This window comes from Scleropages formosus, chromosome 12 (genome assembly GCF_900964775.1).
Source record: "Scleropages formosus chromosome 12, fSclFor1.1, whole genome shotgun sequence".
Taxonomy (NCBI): Eukaryota; Metazoa; Chordata; class Actinopteri; order Osteoglossiformes; family Osteoglossidae; genus Scleropages; species Scleropages formosus.
Genome location: NC_041817.1, coordinates 22,798,844 through 22,819,173, shown reverse-complemented (window position 1 = coordinate 22,819,173; position 20,330 = coordinate 22,798,844). Strand labels below are relative to the sequence as shown.

The following is a 20,330-nucleotide window of genomic DNA, read 5'->3' as shown; positions in this document are numbered from 1 at the left end:
TATTTGTAACTGTAAAGCGATGGGAAAGAAGTCGTGGAAACGTGTCGCTGGAACGCCGGAGGTCCCTCGTCGCTTCCCTTTGCAGTGAACCACGTCTGCTGACGGAGGGAGATCATTAGAAAATAATTATTTTGAGCGCTCTGACACGGAAGCGCGACATGCCATCATTTCGCTCTCTGAAAACACTTGGAGAAGGAAGGGTGGCGCGTGCTCCGCAGCTCTATGTCCCGTGCAGCCGCAGTGTGGCCCACGTGACGCGCGGGCCGCTATCCTTCGCCAACCAGCGCAACACTCCGGGGGGTCTGAAAAGAGCCGCGGCTGTACCGCGTTTCATCACATGCAAGCAATTAGTGAAAACCAGGCTGACAAAACACATCGAACCTACACTCAGCTGACAGCATTGCTCCAGTCTGGCCCAAAGGTTATGGGTTTGAATCCCACCTCTGGCTGTAGTACCCTTGAGCAAGATACTTATACACATTTCTTCATTTAGCTGACACTTCTCTCCAAAGCAACTTACACTGTTATTCTACTTACAATTATTTACCCATTTATACAGCTGAGTAATTTTTACTGGAGCAGTAGAGGGAAGTACCTTGCTCCAGGGAACTACAGCCAGAAGTGAGATTCAAACCTATGACTTTCAGGTCTGAAGGCAGCAGCTCTAACTACTACACTACCAGCTGTGCCTCCTTGCCATAAATTACTCTAGTAAAATTGCCCAGCTTTAAAAAATGGACAAATAATTGTCAGTACCTTAACGTTGGAAAAAAACTGTCAGCTTAAACAAATAAATATGTACTGTAGATGAGAGCAATATGATTATTTATAGAGGAACACATTGAGTGGATTTTTTTATTTGATCATAATATGAGTGGCTTAAATTTGACTTATTTCTGACTTATATTAGAGCCATCGACAGAGAGGTGTTTCTTGATTGTCGTTCATTATGATCATTGCATTTGTGATGCAGTTCGACTTTGAAACGGTAATAAGGTCGCACATCACCTGCTAACCTCCTCCCACCATTGGGAGAAAAGCACCTGGGTCAGCATGATGGCACAGCAGGTAGTGCTGGTGCCTCATCGCTCCAGAGGTGTGGGTTTGACTCCAGCTCAGCTTGCATGTTGATAATATGGGTTTTCTCCCACCGTCCAACCACATGTTTCATACAAGCTGCTGACTGGAATTTTCCCTTAGTGTGTGAATGTGTTCTGTTGCTCTGGAGTGGAAACAGCTGAACGGCTGTAGGTAGTACATCCGTAAGTCTCCATACGTAACCATTTTGCTGATGTTTTTCTCCGAAGCAACTTAAAATTACTCACCCACTTACAGTATACAGCCGGGTTATTTTTACTGAAGTAATTTAGGGAAAGTACCTTGCTTAAGGGGGCTGCGGTGGTGCACCGGGTTTGGCCAGATTCCGCTCTCTGGGGTTCGAGACCTGCTTGGGGTGCCTCGTGATGGACTGGTGTCCCATCTTGGGTGTGTCCCCTCCTCCTCCAGTGTTGCACCCTGTGTTGCCAGGTTAGGCTCTGGTTCGCCGTGACCCACCTTGGGACAGCGGTTTCAGACAGTATGTGTTTGTACCTTGCTTAAGGGTACTGCAGCAAAAGGTGGGAATCGAACCTGCGATCTCTATGCTACTAGCTGCCCCTGGAGAAAGGCATCGGCTAAATTTTATCTAGCAATAACAGACTCATCAGCGACACCCCCAGAACTTGATCAGACGATAATTTATTTCACCCCTGACAGACTGTTCTTCGTAAGTCAAGCTGATCTCCACATGTTGAGCTATATCCAGAGGTCAACACCTCAGCACCACATCTCATATGAAAGGACTGAAAACTCACCAAATACAGCTGAACAAACACAGCATCACTGGTGTCAGACAGAGATTTCACAGTATATGTATTTCCAAGGCCTCCTCCTACAAGTCTTGTACTGCCGCCTTGACACAGCACGAACACCGCGGCGTAAAGCACATCTTCTCCACACACAATTAGACATGTGAGCACTGCCAACCCCTGGATTTTCCCCCGGACTCTTGGAGACGTGGAACCTCCCCAAGCCTCGAGGCTCCCATCAGAAGCCAAGTGAGGTAAAGTGACATAACTTCGGCATATACCGTGTCCGAGCGTTCTCATAGAACGCCTGCAGTGTTCAGACAGATCCAGGCTTTGTTTAAACGCGGCATCCTGTAAATAATTAAAATTTGAATTCTTGAACACGCGAAACAGGTTAGAAAGGCAGCCGGGGGGGGGGCGGATCAAAAGTGACCGCGAAAGCCCTTGACATCCCACCTTTGATTAGTCACCACGGTACCATCTGCAGAGAATCAGCGCTCGACTTCAACGAGCTTGAAAACCAGCGTCATCTCCAGAGCCTTACAGCGAAGTCACACAACAACTGCAACGCTCGCAGGGGTCACAGCAACGGCCTGTCATCCGCTTCCTCAATCCTGTAATCGATATAAATATGAACCTGCAATATTCACAGCAAACCCTCCTTACCAAACAATGACAGCTGAAAATAAATATGAATATTTACCCAATTATGTGTCATTGTTACCCCCAGTACATGCTTTACAGTGGTATTTGGTAATCGGTAAACTTTAGCTGATCATAATCAATGCAAAATCAGTGCATGTTAATGTGTCTGACGTGATGTTGTATCCAACTTGGAGACTTAACAAAATATTTAAAGGCATAACAGCAAGTGTTACATTACAAAATATTTAAAGGAGTAAAACTGCAACAATTCCAGTGCTGCTTGTTTAAAAGTACTCAAAGCCAAACCGGTATACAAGTCTTTCCCTAATGGTCCCTGAGAAAGCGGAATCGGTGAAAATAATTCCTATTCCACAATAAGTTGGCTCCTTTGCAGTTCATTGTTCATTTATGATGTCAGGGAAATGCAAAATCAAGATTGATCTCCTTCGGTAATATGATATTAACACTGTATTGGAACGAGTCTTTGGAGGGAAGCAGCATGAGGGCCTACAAGGAACCCTGGCTCAGTTTCGTTTCTTCCATGGAACCTCGGCATTCCGTCCAGATTGTCCGCCTTCCCAGAATGCAATTTTATGAGGAGCACTATAAAAAAATTCCTAAGTGAGTCTGTTAAGCTGGAAAGCAGGTGGGTGTTTCTGTGGAATGGGTCACACCTTGACGTTGATGTCCACGGGCTACCTGGATGTCAGCAGGTTTTCGTTCAGTAGTTCTGATCCTCACAATCAGCAAAAGCGCCGCTCTCGGATCGACACGTACTGGCCGAGAATCAGCGCCACGCCTGCTGATGGAAACACCGACCGTTAGCACCGGAGTAGCACTAAACTCACGTAAGTTTATACCAGATGAACCCAGAGAAAGGCCACTGAGGAGTGACTGAATATGCATGGCATGTATTAGACGTACATCACATCATAGAAAAAAAAATCAGCCCATCAATACTGAACATCTTTCTGCTTCAGAATATACACATCGGTCTCACCTGTACAAGATGTCAGCTTGCTGCAGGAAAAACCAACCAGCTGTCACATTTGCATAACAGTTTATACGCAAGGCCCTTATATGTGGATATCATGAGCTTTTATTTTCCCGTCTGGGTCTGTCGAGCCACATGTGCAAGTTGCAAACTCTTAAACATCTGTCTTGTTATGGGTCATTTTTCCCGCTGGCTCGGCACCTGGTGGGTTGACAGTGAACGGACGGGCACCTTCAGGGCTTGGAAGCTGACAGCTGGTCTTGACATGAGGTCATCGACCACAAAACATCTTAGATGGGACAAAAAATGAGGATTGAGGGTCTGGTTCTAAACATCTGCTTGAGCTGCATCAGAATGGAGTCGGTGCCGGAGCTGCTCCCGGGACCAAAGATGGGAGATGAGGGCTGGTGACCACAAGGCAGGACGAGCGGCGATGTAGACGCAACCGTAAAACAAGCCATCATCCCCTCCCCTCCCCCCGCATGCTGCACTCTCTCACTCTTCCTGTCTGCGGCGCCTGCTTTATGTTTAGTCCGCATTTTTCTCCCGGTCCTCCTTTTTCCCTTCGCCTATCTCCTTCTCGGCGTGACCATCCCCGGCATTAATAGCCTCTGTTAATCAAAGCTGGTTTAGTGGCGCACAATGGCAGGAAAGGCCTATTCATCACATCAGACATTACAGTAGTATCCTGATGTATCAAGATATATGTTCGCAGCCTCTTACGAGCCCAACTCTTCTTGTCGCCGGCGATTCTCAAGCAGCCCTGGGAGCGTAATGAGGTGTGGAGGTAGAAAGTCTGAGCAAAGCGGCAAAAAGCTAATCCACGACTAATCCACTTACGCTGCCCTCCGCCTCGTGGGCCGGGGTCCGTCCCAGCTCTGCGGCCATACGTCACACGCGCTGTTCCTTTTTTTCTAACCCCCTAACAGATTGAATTACGTATTCCAGTTATTTGTACATGTTGCCGGAACGTATGTTCGAAATAACTCAGTCCGTGCAGAGTTTGGATGTTCGCCCCATACTTGCAGGGGTTTTCTCCATGTGCTCTGGTTTCCTCCCACAGTCAGTAGTTTCTGGACGATTGATTATAAACTACTTGTTTTGTGTGTGTGGGTGTGTGACAGCAAACGAGCGTGTGTGTGATTACACTGCAGTGGACCGCTATCCTACCCTGGGTGTACCTGATGTCTCCAGGACAGGCTCTGGACCACTGTGATGGATGGATGGACGGAGAAATGGATGTTGTAGAAACTCTGCATTTACTGGAGTTACGGAATGTGTCAATTTTTCAAAAGCACGACATGATTTAAAAAGAGATGAAGAGCCTGTAATAACAAAACAATAGCCAATAAACAGCATCACTCATGGGTGATACTTGTATGTCAGTATAAAAACAAATTCTAATGAAGCAAAAATCTCCTGGGCAGCTTTGCCAAATCCATAAAAATACAGAACGGTTTGTGTGCAATTGTATCCCAGTGGCACTTGTACAAACTGGGAGGAATAAAGCTGGGTTATTTTAGTGTCTTCTACAGCTGCAGCAAAATGTGACATAAAATACCACATTTTTTTCAGCTGACAATGTCAATCTTGCATCAACGTCTCCCCAACTTAAAGGGCGGTTTGAATTTATGGAATGGAAGGATATGAAGGCAGTTCAGTTCTCCCAGCATGCTCTACGGCGCGGAGCAGGAAGTGAGAAGGAGACCACGCGCACCCAAACCCACACCCAGGCCAGAGTACAGATCAGCAGCGATCGTGGTCTTTGGGACAGCGGAGGTACCTAATGGACCAAACATAGGGCAGTGCAATAAAAAAACAGGTCCCATACCTTGTACCGCTTGTCCCGAGGGCGGTCACGGCAAACCGGAGCCTAACCCAGCAGCGCAGGGCGCAAGGCTGGAGGGAACACACCCAGGACAGGACACCAGTCCATCGCAGGGCCCCCCAAGCAGGACTCGAACCCCAGACCCACCAGAGAGCGGGACCCCGCCAAACCCACTGTGCCCCCCGTGTCTACTTACATTTACATTTATTCTTTTAGCAGACGCTTTTCTCCAAAACGACTATGTGCACATTCTGTTAGGGGAAAGAGATGAAGCTGCAGGTGTGTGATTCTTAAGTACAATTAGTTTGTTTCCTTCCCCATTTGCTCCGGTGTTCATCACACCAGGAGCTGCATAAAACTTTACCAGAATATCGCCGATTCCTAATCACCTTCCTACTAGTTTTTTTTTGAGATACATATCAGCAATTGTTTACATGTAAACATATTTCTTGGGAGAATCTTCAAAAGAACAATGTAATAACTTTGCAATATTGCTTTAATCTTGTGGGAATTATACGGGCAAGACAGGAGGACAATGGCTGTCTCACAAAATACTGGCGAGAACGAATGCAGTTTCACGGCAATTAGTTCTCCATCCTCCTGTAAGAGCACTTTACATTTTTGCCGGGGCCTCGTCTAAGAGTAGGACACAGCAGAAAGGGATTATTTCACCATTACCATCCCCGTCACTTTTTTCCATCCTCAGCTGGTAATGGACACCCAGGTGGTGGATGCACATGAGAGACTTACCGGTAAAAAAAAATTTCCCACGCTGTTGTTAATAATAACAATAATAATAATAATAATAAAAACTCTTTTGCTGCGTATAGCCAAAGATTTCAATTACATGTGACATGAAATTCTCCCGGTGCTGTTTTTCGCAGGGCATCGAGGGTATTCTTGGTCAAAAGCTACTGACTGATATTTACCGTAATGAGCCTGTTAGGAAATCCGCAGAAAGAAGGTAAAAAAAGAGAAAAAAGCCTCAAAGGCCATCATTAGGAGTCAAGCGCAAATGTCCTCTACACGGTCTCCTTTGTCCAAGTACAGCACCAGCGTGGGCAAAGCAGTGTGAAACGTGTGCGGCCGAGCTTTTGGTAAGCAAAAGGCCTCCATCTGGACCCACGGTGTATGTGAAGCGTTTGCCCATTACAGCACGGGAATCTAACTTGCGGCCCGGATAATTGGGCTGCGCGGCGGCAGTGGTGGCAGTAGGGTGAGGCTAATTTGTTTATGATCAATCAAAGCCGTGGAGGGGTGGCCAATCTGCACCGCGCTGCCCCGATACGGCTAACATAGTGTAGCTGCAGTGCACCTATTGGCACAATCAATTTTTCATGGAGCGCACTTATAAATCACTGCCTAACGACAGGGCCCCGAGGCGCCAACCCCCCCGCGCGATGAAGGGCCGCTAAACAACTCCTCTGCAAGCTTTTGTAAGTCCAGGCGAGTCATTTTTACTGTAGTAAAACACCTCTGACTGAATGGGGTAACGACATTGCGACCGTGGCAATTAGCACCCAGCACCGGGCGCACTGTTTCATACCGCGCTCCGGAACACTTTTAACAGCAACTCTGTCGCCCATCTGCATCACGTGTGCAGCAGGACACTGAGGCACAGCAGGCAGCACTGGTGTCTTACCGCTCCTATGCTCTGCTCAGAGCATTCAGCTGTGGGTCTAAATTCAGCTGAGTCTGTATGGAGTTTGTGTGGGTTCACTCGAGGTGCTCTGGTTTCCTCCCACAGTCCACAGAAATGTGTTTCAAGTGAAGTGGTCACTCTGAATTGTGCTTAATGTGTACATGCTTTTTCTCTGCTGTATAAACAGGTGGATCGTTGTAGATAGTCTAGTATGTTGAATGTGTAGTACCAGTTAATTTTGCATGTAACGGCATCATAGTGGTACACCGAGTAGCACTGCTGTTTCATAGCGCCTGGGTGGTGTGAGAGGACTGGGGTACGATCTCTGCTCAGTCTGTGTGGAGTTTGCATGTTCTCCCAGTGTCTGCGTGGGTTTCCTTTGGGTGCTCTGGTTTCCTCCCACAGTCCAAAGACAAGCTGGTCAGGTTCCCCCATAGTGTGTGAGTGACAGAGAGACTGATGTATGGATGAGTGACCCAGTGTAAGTAGTGTATCTAGCAGTGTAAGTCACCTTGGTGAATAAGATATGTGGGCTGATAACACTACACAGAGTTCATTGGAAGTTGCTTTGGAGAAAAGCGTCTGATAATGAATAAATGTAAATAGTTGGCAAAGGGTCTGTGAAATGAATACACATGTTACAGAGTCCAAAAATCTGGAGAGAATTACAGGTTGCTCTGAACACCTTTGTGCTCCACCTTTTGTGAGTAAATTTGTACACGTGAAAGCCCACGCTGTTTTACGTGGAAAACAATGTGATAAGACGTTGCTTATCGTTAGTTTTCAGTTCCATTTCCAGTTAGTGTTAGTTGGCAAGATTTCCTGTATTTGTATGGGAAAATAGCAGGCAAAAAAAACATTTAAAAAGAAGAACTGATTTGCATTACAGATGGCCCCTCTCCAGGGCAATTTACATAGCATTCATTTTCTCGCTTTCCCCGTTTGCGGGGTTGGAGGTAATTCGGGGTGAGTCGCTTTCTCGAGGAAGCAGCCGCCCTCTCCCTCGCGGGACTTGAGCCTGGAACCTCAGAAAGCGGCCACAGCAGCTGTGTTTTTTCAAACCGGCCCATCAGAGGCTGGACAGAGTAATAGATGAGGCTTCCATAAAATCAATAACATATTTCAAAATGTACATTAAAAAGGCCAAGAGGAAGCTGAAATATGAAAGAATGCTCCATCGGGCATTACAGCGCAGCAGTAGTTAGGCCTTTTGACATTCAGGATATATATAGCACTATCTCAGGCATCTGTCAATATGCGAGACCACTTTTATATCTTGTATATTGCTCAAAAATCAGTATCTTAATAATCTTCATCTGCACCCTGTTGTACACAGAAACTCCGTTCACTGTTAAATCTTGTTTCCAGTTCCTTTTCTATAATAAAAAAATATTTGTTGCAGTGACATTTGTTTCTTATTTCAGTACTTCTGTATTTAGTGACATGGCAGTTCAACGGTAATTTTTAATAACATTTTTGATGCATTTTCTTTTGTAATCGGGGAAATAACGCCGTATCTCAGGAAAGAATCGAAAAAACACTCAGTGGCGCCCGGATTTTTATTGCGAATGGGTGCAGCCAGCCTCACTTTTGCAAGACATTCCCCTACTATTTGCTTTACTTTTCGTACTACTGAAATTTGCTGCCACATCTGCAGTGTGTGTGGGTTGCACTCTAACCACATCTCTTTTTTTTAAGGACTTTTTTCATTTTGAAAATTGATGAAAAATGCAAAATAGGTGTAGAATGCAAATTAGATGTAGAGGTGTAAGTGACTTATTGAAAAGCAATGCAAAGAACCAACAAACACCCATGTACGTGTTACACTGAGTCCAGGACCTAAATGCAGGGCTCTTCCCCTTTAAAGGTGCCTGCTGGTTTTCTTATGAAGCATGAAATAAAAAATCAAGTGGAACATGACTTTAATACTGCCTTCCTGAGCACAAACGTAAGTGTGTATGTTGGACGGGTATCACGAATACCTCTTCCGTCAATGAGCGCCGCATCTGGCCGCCTCTTACACAAGTCATTAGGTGTGTGTGCTGAGCTGTGGTGGGGACCGCTGAGCAAAGAGACGTTCATCACACTTTCCAGTGTTTAAGGATCGCAACACAAGGTGCGCTTTAAAACACGAACCCTGTCACCTCTTATTCCTATTCTTCCTTTAGCTGCGCTAAAGAGGTGGGTTATGCTAAGATGCCTGTGGGGAAAAAAAGAAAAGGGAACACCATATGCAGTATGGATCATATGACAGTAACAATGTTTACACTCAGAATGATAAAGAGGCTTCATAAAGCCAAGCCGGCTGTAAATACAGTATTTGTGACAAAAAACAACATCAAACCAATAAAAAAAGATAAATTATGAGCGGAGCGGGGACCACGTACAATTTATATTTCACTTCTTCTATTGATTTCTGTATCTCTTCAGTGAAACCTAGTATGAATGGGGCCCTAAAAATACAGCGGTAAACCTCCATGCATTTAAATTTTCCAAAGAAATGCTTTCAAGTAACGCTTTCAGCAATTGCTTTTCATCTCCTCGCACAACTGAAGCCCTCTCTTGAACCGCTGAAATTATGTATGCAACTGACATGGATCTTGTTAGAAGAACTGTAGTTCATGGCAAGCTTATGCATTTTTAATATTTAATATTACAGGCTGAGGTTGCCCTTGCACTTAACTCCTGCCTGGGTACAGTATTTTGCATTTACTGCAAGGTTTTCAGTGGACATGCAATTCAGTGTTGAAAGCCACCTTTCATTAGCTAAATACCAATTTGCAGACTCCTTATGAAAGCTCATTACAGATACTGACACTGTATTTCTGGACTGGCTGTGAGAAATGGTGGGTTTTTATTATTAGTAAGGTGCACAAGTTAATAATCACTTACTTTAATGCAACTGCTTCTCTTTGCAGTGCTGGTCAATGCAGTTTATGCCAAAAATTAAAGAATTTTAAGATCTCCTCTGAGGAAGAAGGCCTTCGGGATTACATTGTCTCTCTTTCCAATAAAGAGGATTAAACCTTGTGCACGGAGCACCTCGCTGTTTCCACTGAGACAAAAAGCTCAAGAAAAAGCTGCTAAAAATGTGTAAACCATCCCTGTGGTGGCTGTCAAATTGCTGGTCTGGATTCACTTGACAGGACACTGCTAGACAACATGCAAAAAGTCAACAGAAGGCACCATGGTGTCAAGTAACTGGAGGGGGTTGGGCTTGGGTGAGAAGGGGCGGGGCTTGTGTAAGGAGGGGTGGGGCCAATGCATGCAAAACCACACCTCCACAGTCTCAAGGAAAGTAGAGGCAGGTTTTCCTCACCCCCAAGATGACGGATAATGTTGTAACTCCTTTTAAGTACTCTGTCATTACAAAGACAATGGATAAAATAGATTAAAATGAACAATAACACTGTCAGTTAATGTTCACATACTGAAGAGGAACATTTCCTGCTCCCGTCTCAGTACACAAGAACAAACTTATTATTTTCTTATAATGCCTCAACATCAACAAAAACAAAACAAGAGTATGTTCACACAAGCAACATCCTTCAGAAAAAATAGCTCCTAGAGGGAAAAAAAACAGCAGATCAGCTTCTTAAGCTTTTTTGTGATCTAGTCAAAGACACTGATTTTCTGCTGTGTTTCTTGAAAGATTTTTTTTTAATTGCCACAACAATACATTTCAAGGAGAACGATACTTCATCGTCGGGAGCACTGTCTCAAATATGAGACAGGGACATGGTTTGTGCCAAGGGAGCTTAACAACTGAGTGACATTGCACAGCCTCCATGTTTTCTAGAAAATTCTCTCCACTGCTGTTCAAGAGATCCCTCCACCACATCGTGTCTATAAGACTTCCAGATGGGACAGCCAGTATAGTACAGCGGACGTTCACCTCGCCTCGTAACCTGAAGGGCGTCAGCTCCAGCCTTAGATGAAACACTGCTCCACTAGTAAAACTGCACCATTGGAATATTCAGCTGCTGCAGATGAATAAAAATTCACTGATTTTTAACAATAAAAGCATCGGCAACAATACGCAAGGTGTCACTGTGAAGTGTTCTGCCCCAGCTGATCCATTGTTCATTGCTAGGTATCAAATCTTTGAGTGAATGTAAAGTAAACACGGGCCTGATGCTGTGAACGTTGGACAGGAGAAACGGGTGTGTTGTCAGGCGGAGCCCGAAGGTTCGTGTCCCACAGTGAAAATAAAGGTCCTTTCCAGTCATTTTCCGTAGCGCGGTACCACAGCACCAGCATCCAAACTGGCAGAGCTCGCATCCCATATCCGTTCCCAAGCAGTAAAGGCCAGAAGCAAATTACTTTTTGCTGCGGTGGAAAAGCTCACATTATTTTCCTTTTCCTCCCAGATGAAAAAAAAGATTCACATAATCTGTCCTTCTAAGAAAAAGTCCATCCTTTCAATGGGAGCCCATCTACTCTGCTAAGGGGGCGGCCAGTCCCTGGGAGGGGGCCACTCAGCCCGTCACCGCTCCCACGGGACACGGGAGCTCCGAACATCGATTCAACGCGGGCAGAACCTGAACGTAAGCGCCGTACATGACGAGGGGGAGTGCTCCCCTGCAACGAGCTCCACTCCTTATTCACCGGGCTACTCGACTCCAAATGTGTCGCTCGTCAGGCAGCTAACAGAGAAAACGCAAGGCAAACCGTCAACAGCATGTAAATCACGTCACGGGCAATCAATCATATGAAGAGGACACGAGGCCCCGGGAAGGAGAGCGCCGCTCCCAGCATCGGTGCGTCACCATCCAACACGTGCTGCCGCTCTCCCTCATAACATTTGCTTTGCGGGGACACGGTGTGACACAGGGTTTATTGCAGTAGTCAGGGAGGACAGGGAGACCACCAAAGAGGAGTCTGGGAAATTAACTGAAAGTAAGCTTGAGTTATTTTTGGTGTCACCACCGCCCCTGGTAAGTGGGTAGTAACTGGATGGGAATGAGATGGTAACCGGGTGGTAATTGGGGGGTTTCCAGCAACAATGCCCCAACCCCCTACCGTACACATGCAATGCTCAGGACAAATGACAAAAATAACTGATATCACAGGGCAGCTATTTAGAGGGAATTCCACTCCAGGTGCCAGGTCGGGGTGAAGCCAACTCCCCTCGGAGACCAAGTGCGGAAAGTGGAAAATCACGGCAACAGATGAAAAATAAAAGACATGTTATACACACACACACACACATTTTCTGAACCGCTTGTCCCATACGGGGTCGGTGGCGTGGTGGGTTGGACCACAGTCCTGCTCTCCGGTGGGTCTGGGGTTTGAGTCCCGCTTGGGGTGCCTTGCGACGGACTGGCGTCCCGTCCTGGGTGTGTCCCCTCCCCCTCCAGACATGTTATAAAAAAGCAAATGCAGTTAATTTCGCTGATTTTAATGCGTTTTTACGATTAAAACAAAACGAGGCCCAGGTTAGACAGTCACACATATCATTATAATAACTGTGAATACAAACACTTAATGACCCTCAACACTCGTTCACATTATTTCTTTAAAAGATTTGCACAGATCTGGTTATAACCTAAAAACCAGCAAAAAGATTTTGGGACGAAGTGTATTTCTCAGGTTCCGACAAAGTTGTCCAAGCCCCACCCCAAAACACATGGAATCATTTAAAAGGACTGACTGTAACGTGTACAGTCTGAGAGATACACTTAAAATCGTGTCCCCTACAGTGGACTAAACGTCACTGCAGAGTATCAGGGTATTATACCCACGTGTGACATCTAGAAGACCTCAAAAGCAAGAGGCCTCAGCTGTGACCCCACCCCAATCTCATTTAAAATCAATGGCTGGGGCTTTACGCCCCTTCTGCCTCAACACAACCACTTCCTTCTATCCCACCGACAAAAGGACAGCAAATTGCCTTCTCATGCTGCCTTTCTGAGGACGTCAATATAAACTAAATAAAGCTGATTCGACGCCGAGGCTGACTCTATCTTCGAGTTTGACAGTGTCGGAGTAATGGGCACTTTGAACGGCGCAGCGTCCCCGCATGAAAGGGCCAGTTCGCATTGCCGGCCAAGCGACGTGAGGGGAAACGGCACAGGAAAAGGACAGACATCGTCCATTTCACCAAAGGGTTCGATAAATAATACATGTAAATTAATTAAAAAACGGGTCTGATATCTTACGAGCGGCATCATAAATTTGCCACAGCGGAGTTTGCGGTTATGTTAATTACAGGGGGGAGAATTAAACCTTCCTTGCGCTTCCATCTGATGCAGCACATCCAAATGACTCATAGGGCTGCTAAGCAGAGGTGACAGCTGAACGGGACGGCGGCAGGACTAGGAAGTGACTGCCATGGCCAATACCATCATCTTATTAGGCCGCCAAGCTCGCCGGGTGCCCAGTATTGCAAAGGAACAAAGAGAATGCATGCTGAATAATCCGCTGACCATGTGTCAAGAAAGATTTCTCCCCCCAAGCAATTCTGACCCGAAACAACATTAGGGAGATGGGCCGAGAGCGAAAAAAGCCTCAAAGTATTTTTATGGCAGGTTTTTACAACAGTGTTTTATTGTTCTGCGAATGTGGCACCAGATGTGAATGCAAATGAGCATTAAGATGGCAAGGAGAGCAGCCTCCCGCGTGCGCGGAGCTGCAGGCCAGCGCAACTGGCTCCGCGGCAAATTAATTACAAACGAGGCCCTTTTTATCCCCTCAAGTGAAAAGAACGCAAACAACAATCTCTAATTCTTGCCCGCATTTCAACAAGACCGGAGCACACACTAATGCTGCTCCGTATAATTAAAAATGCTGACGGCATATTAATTTCTGCCGCGCTGTAATGTCATTTTGTAAGTTCTTGCTTCTAGTTCATCCGAGATCATCTATGTCCCATAAATTACCCAATATTACACATGTATATGATATTATACATTAACAGTTGGTAGCTTTGAAAAAATTAAATATCCCAATGTATTGATGGGGCCAACAAATGCTGTAATGATTACAGGCATCATCATCTAGCAGTCAAAAGACCCCAGTTGGAACCACCTCCCGCTACCCATAATCAAGGAACTCACTCTGAATTGATACAGTCAAAACACCCCGCTGTATGGATGAGAAAATCACTAGAAGGTGTTGGGGTTCAAACATAATACTCTAAGTCACTTTGCAGAAAAATGGGCTAAATGAATCAACAATAAATAAATCAAATTCACATTAAGAGATGATTGGTAATACAGAATAATGCAAGTCTGTTATAACAGCTGTGGGATGTTACAGATACAGCACAAATAATCTTTAAAAGCTTGGCTGAGGGTCTTACTGTTTTCAGTTCTGAAGGTTTCATTAAATCATAGGCTGTATATTTAAAAAAAAAACACCTATTGCAGAGTGAAACACAGTCGCCTCCAGTCCATACAGGGCAAAATGATGTAATGCCAGCATCACATTGCCACGCTCCCAGTGATACAGTTTGCTCAGCTCCACATCAGAAGAAGAGCTGAAATATTTCTGGGTTTGACGCGTTGGGTGACAACGGATCCAGTGCTCCTCCGCAAATAGACACTGCACAAAGAAAGTGTGTAATGACTTCATTCAGAACACAGATTCGCGGGCTTTGATAATATCGCTGTCGCACTGCTCTCGGCGAGGAGCAACGAGAGGCACCGACGAATTCCGATCAGACTCGCATTCTTTGATGCTCAAGCACTTTGTACTTTAAAACACATCTTGATTGATAAAAGAATAATTTTTTTATCAAGATGTGTTTTAAAATGCAGAGTGCTTAAAGGCATTCAGTTATAACTGTTACATCTATCGATATCTATTAGTACCTATTAATAGCCTCAAAATTCTGATGCTCTCAGTGCTTAAATTATGATAAAAATGTTTATTTTTGCAGCATTCCTATAAAATTAATTGGATGATACACACACACACACACACACACACACACACTTTCTGAACCGCCTGTCCCATATGGGGTCACGGAGAACCGGAGCCTAACCCGGCAACACAGGGCGTAAGGCCGAAGGAGGAGAGGACACACCCAGGACGGGACGCCAGTCCGTCGCAAGGCACCCCAAGCGGGACTCGAACCCCAGACCCACCGGAGAGGAGGACCCAGGCCAACCCACTGCACCCCCTTGGATGATACACTATTATTATTATTATTATTATTATTCACAATACTTGACTCCTTACCTATTTATATAGTGCAGTACTTCAGGGTGCAGTTCAGGGTAAGAATGTTGATCAACGGTACTGCAGCAGGAGGTGGTTTAAACCAGGAACATTTAGACCGAAAGGTGACTCCCCACCCCCAAAACTGTTATGCCTCCTACTGTCCCAGTTTTCTGTCAAAGGGTCATCTCGTGCGAACCTGATTTGCCTATCGTGGTAAAACTGGGTACATTTTGAAGACCGCATTGATCGAAAGGGATCCTTCACACTGACTCGAGAGGCCAGAGCATGAGGTCCCAGTCCTCCATCCCTCTCCATGGTGCTGAAGCGGTTGCCCAGGTGAGGCCTCGGCACAGGCAGGTTGTTCCTGCGACACTCTTCCTGCCTCGCTGTTCCTCACCTGCGCTCTCCCTACAAAAGCTGCTGAAACAGTATCATGAAGGCAAATTCCCTTTCATCTATAAACACTATAGGGCAGGGTTATTAAATTGTAGGTTCTGATTTCAACCCTGATCTCCCATGCTGAAGACAGACTCCCAGCAGCTCCCCCTGTACTCACTGGATCTTGTATTGTACACACTGCTCGCACAAGGGCTTTTATACTTTATAAAAGATAAAATGTGCTCACATTGTGGTTTATGAAACTGAAAACAGCGACTGGAGCAAATCTACCCGATTGATGATTAGCGTTATTATTAGTGAAAAAGAAAAATGAGTAAAGTTGAAGATCGCTCCGTCCTCGGCTCTTCTCAATCTCAGTGAATTATTTCCTCCGGTTCAGCGTTCAGTGCCGGGCGAGCGACGGTCCCGGGTTCGAGCAGAGGGTGTGCCTCAGCTGGAGTGTGTGTCGTCAAAAACGTGCGGCGCGCTCAAAGTTGTTTCATCGCGGAACGCAGACTTCGCACACACGCCTCCGAGTCCAAACACACACCTGGGCTCGTCGTCGTGTCCTCGCGACACCCGGCGGGGCGCGCGGCCGGCTCGCGCGCGTTTTTATAGAAACGAAAGATAGATACGCGGTCGAAGAATATGATACGTGTGTGTGTGTGTGTGTGTGTGTGTGTCTCTGCGGAAGACACGCAGCACACGCGTACGAGCGAACTGGATGAAAAATGTGTTTTATCACGACACGCAGCAGCAGCAGCACACAACCCAGCCTCTCTCTAATTATAATAATAACAATATATGACATCGTGCAAAGTGCGTCCTGCTCCCTGAGTCTCGCTGAGGAATTAGTGAATAATGACAATTAAATACACTATACAGCGCATTTCCAGGAGTAATCACACTGTGAATCCCCGCACGGTACGGTGAAACAGGGTGAAACAGGGTTCTGCTCACTATTGTCTCCGGCGTTGGACGCGACGCCGGGACCCGCGGAAACCCCAAGTCGAGCCGTATCCGTCACACATCTCGCTTAAAATTCTTACCTTTAAAAACGACACTTTCTCCGGAACCCGAACGAGCGCAGCGCCGCCGCCGTCAGACAAAAAAAAAAAAAAAACACAAATAAATCCCCGTTGTAGCGCGAGCCGCCGAAAAGATCGCCTCGCGCCTCAGCTCGCGAGCATTTTCGCCGCCGACAACACTACCGCCACCACCACCACCACAGCCGGCGGCGAACCGCGCGCGCGCTCGCGCTCTCGCGTCACTTCGAGGCTGGCGACAGAGGCGCGCGCGAGGAGCATCCCGGGCGGGTGCAGCACGTGCGTGCGAGAGGGGAGCAGCGCTTCTTCGTGTGCGTGAGGCGATTTAAGACGTGGAAAATAAAGATGTGCGACACCATTTCGCTTCGAGTTGCGGAATATATAAAACTGTTTTCCTGTAAAAAATATAAGCAGGCCAGGTGCTGTGTGTTTTTGTGTAATGGTCCAATTTCAAATCAAATGCGAGTGTTTCTCACGTGAAATCATGATGCCGGTGTGTGATGTGTTACAGTCGCGTCGGTCTCCACATCACACACACCGGCATCATTTGAATCAAGGCTTGTGTTCTGTAGTTCCGAGCTCCTACCACTTCACCCAGAGCGACCGCTGAAAAAAAAAAATGTCTTCTATCCCATGTTCCCGCCTTACGAACACAGTACACATTTACTTTTACATGATTCGTTCACTCAGCAGACGCTTTTCTCCAAAGCGCGATACAGCTCAGAGTAAACCAGGTTTCACCGACAGACAAACATTTTTAGACACAGACACGCTCCTGTCGCGTTTTCCCACGCGTGACAGGTGACGAGAATTCGTGGGGCACCAGGGGAGGCGTGGCTTTGAGGGACATGCGCTCCGAGACTCTTCTTGGTTCTTGAAAGGGACCCAGCAGTTCTGAGGGACAGAGGAGCTCATTCCACGACACCAGAACTGAGAGGCAAAGCTGAGAGTCGGCAGACTTTTGATGTCGGACCCCTTGTGAGTAGGGCCACCTAGCGGTCAGAGGTGGAGTAGCACCGCGCTCTCCCGGCTGTAGGGAGCGATCGGGCATCGGGACACCTCCATCCTCCGTCTTCAACCCTTAGTCCTCAGTCCTCCTTCCTCAATGCTCCCTCCTCCATCCTCCATCCCTCATCCTCAGGCCATTCTCAGTACTCTTCAACCCTCAGTCTTCACTCCTCAATACTCCATCGATCCTCTGTCCTTCATCTTCAATCCGCCTTCTTCCATCCTCCTTCTCTCATCCCTCATGCCTATCCTCCGTCGTCAGTCCTCAATTCTGAGTCCTCAACCCTCCATCTTCAGTCCTCCATCCCTCATCCTCAGGCCTCAATGCTCAGTCCTCCAGTCCTCAATACTCCATCATCAATCAACGATTCTCTGTCCTTCATCTTCAATCCTCCTTCTTCCATCCTCCATCTCTCATCCCTCACGCCTATTCTCCATCCTCAGTCCTCAGTACTCAGTACCCCATCCTGCATCCTCCTTCCACTTCGTTTCATCTACAGCCCAACAAAACCCCACACGCGCCGACACATATTTAATACAAATCCAGACAGTGGAAGAAAAAAATTCCACCTGAAATATCCAGCCACTGTCCTGTAGGGAAACACTTGAATGACACAATACATGGCGACATTAACATAAAACCGATGCAAAAGAGTTATATTTACAAATACGCTAAAAACACGAAGACCATTCCGTTACTTATTAATTAATGAGGTCACAGATTCTTATAAATTGATCAATGTGCTCCTCAAATATTCTCGTTTCTACCGTGAAATGAATTATGGTGACTTTACTCCCTCTGCTGGTCAAAAACGGAATTATAACTAGAATTTAATTTAATTTATTTTAACAATATTAAGTCAAAGGTCTAAATGACTTGAGATGTTTTCCAGGAATTCAGCTATATCTATTAATCATTTAAATATATCTACTAATCATTTAAATATAGTGATAAATATTAATTAATTTGTCTTGAAACTAAGCTCAATATAGTACAATCTGTATCATAGTATCCTCAACTTAAAAAGTTGTTTACCGCATTACGGAAATAAAAAATAGATCCTAGGTTTAATTAAAGCTTTGGTGAGAACAACTATGTCAGGTCCAGCTTTGAACCTTTGATCGCGTAATTTTTTATTCATATATGATCACAGTGTCCATATTACTAATATACTCTATCAGACATAGAGAATATACAGTATATCATTTAAACTGCTGCATCTCAAGTTGCCTAGCAACACAGGTGGACTGTGACATGAACACAGCAGGTAACAGTCACAAGAGGAGGGTCTTTGTCCAGGTCTCACGGTCCAGCAGTGATCTGGAGGTCCCTCCCATCTGTGATAAACTGCTGCGCATCGTTAACACGTCCGATACCTACGTGAACTACAGTTGCTGCGTACGTGCACCCGCATGCAGTAAGGAGATGTAGATCAGAGTTATTCTGCTCACTCCGGGTCCTCGGGGATAGTGCTGGACCGCAGCCACCTGCATTCTGCTGCGCCAGATATTTCGAACCATATGGTCACAGCGGGAGACCGCGGGAGTGAAGCGGTGAGTGGAGCCCAGCAGTGGATGGAGGATGGACACCATGTCCAGCATTCTTGTGCGCTGGCTGCATAAGGGAGGATACTGTAGAGTAAATTTATTCGTGGAGCACTAAGACAGAATCCTTATGCAAGCCCAATTCCAATAAATCAAATTACAGTAAATGCATTAATCATGAATCTGCACTTAAAATGGGCTGTTTAGTTTTTAAACCATGTGCAGTTTAATACTTTACACAACCTGTGTAATTACACAGTGGCCTTAAGTGCTATGTTACAAACTGGAAAAAGAAAAAAAAACAACAGTTGGAATGATATGCCTATTTCCACACGAAATTGTTTAATGTTATGAGTCATGTGCAAAATAAACACTGGATGCGAAACTCAACAACTGTACTTGACAAATAGTTTTTTTGAATAGAATAAGTGGCGTTTAAATAAGGCTGTTTTGTAACATCTGTGTCTCCTGAAGCTCAAATTCTGCCAGACATGGAACCAAGAGCTTGATCAGACCATCAAAATACCGTTTCATTTTGGTACCTCATTTAATTTCTTAAATATCAATCAGTGTCGGGGGCTTTTATTAAGTAATGAGTCCTGAGCTCTGGTCTGAAACCAGGGAAAACATAAAACTGTGTTTTTGTTTGTAATCTGATCTATTCTATTGCAGGTTATTGGGTAACAATGATACTCTAATATTGCTCATTAGAATTAAACATCAAGCAGGAATCATTTACATTTCTTCAGCCAACGGTTCCCTTCATTGACTAGTATTTGTACACGAGTTCAGATTTTGTTGTAAACATTCAGATTGGAGTCCATTTAGCAAGATGAGTCCTGTCCATATTTTGTACTCAGGGAACATGCAGCCACTGTTATTATTTTTAATGCTCCCTCGCCCTCAAAATCATGCGGCATATGGTTCGCATTTTTCATTTTTAATCTTAGCTAATTAGTGTGAAAAGAAAATATTGCTGCCCTTGACTGGTTATTTTAAAGTCTTACATTAAGGGCTGAACATAACAGTGAGAAAATGCTTTTAAATGTATTTATGACGAAAGGTGTCGCTGCCACAGCGGGCCATGATTATTGCGACTGATGTGTGAGAATCTGTCCAAGTCTCTTATAGTCTCCATACAGCACTTTGAAAGTTGTCCATATGAGCTGCCCCTCAGGATAAAGAAAATATGTCTTCTTTTTCACCAGATATTGAGACATTTCAGTCCAGA

At 45.5% G+C, this 20,330-nt stretch overlaps 1 protein-coding gene across 5 annotated transcripts in view; it reads right to left on the bottom strand.

Annotated features, from left to right (window-relative positions):
- The window catches only part of LOC108930626 (ecto-NOX disulfide-thiol exchanger 1-like), a 51,953-nt gene extending 35,192 nt beyond the window's left edge, over window positions 1-16,761 (bottom strand). For all 5 annotated transcript variants that reach the window (XR_003798041.1, XM_029256871.1, XM_018745981.2 and 2 more), the window contains exon 1: window positions 16,550-16,761. The gene's annotated coding sequence lies outside the window, so the exon portion shown is untranslated. The remainder of the gene's footprint in view (window positions 1-16,549) is intronic.
- Window positions 16,762-20,330: the final 3,569 nt, after the last annotated feature.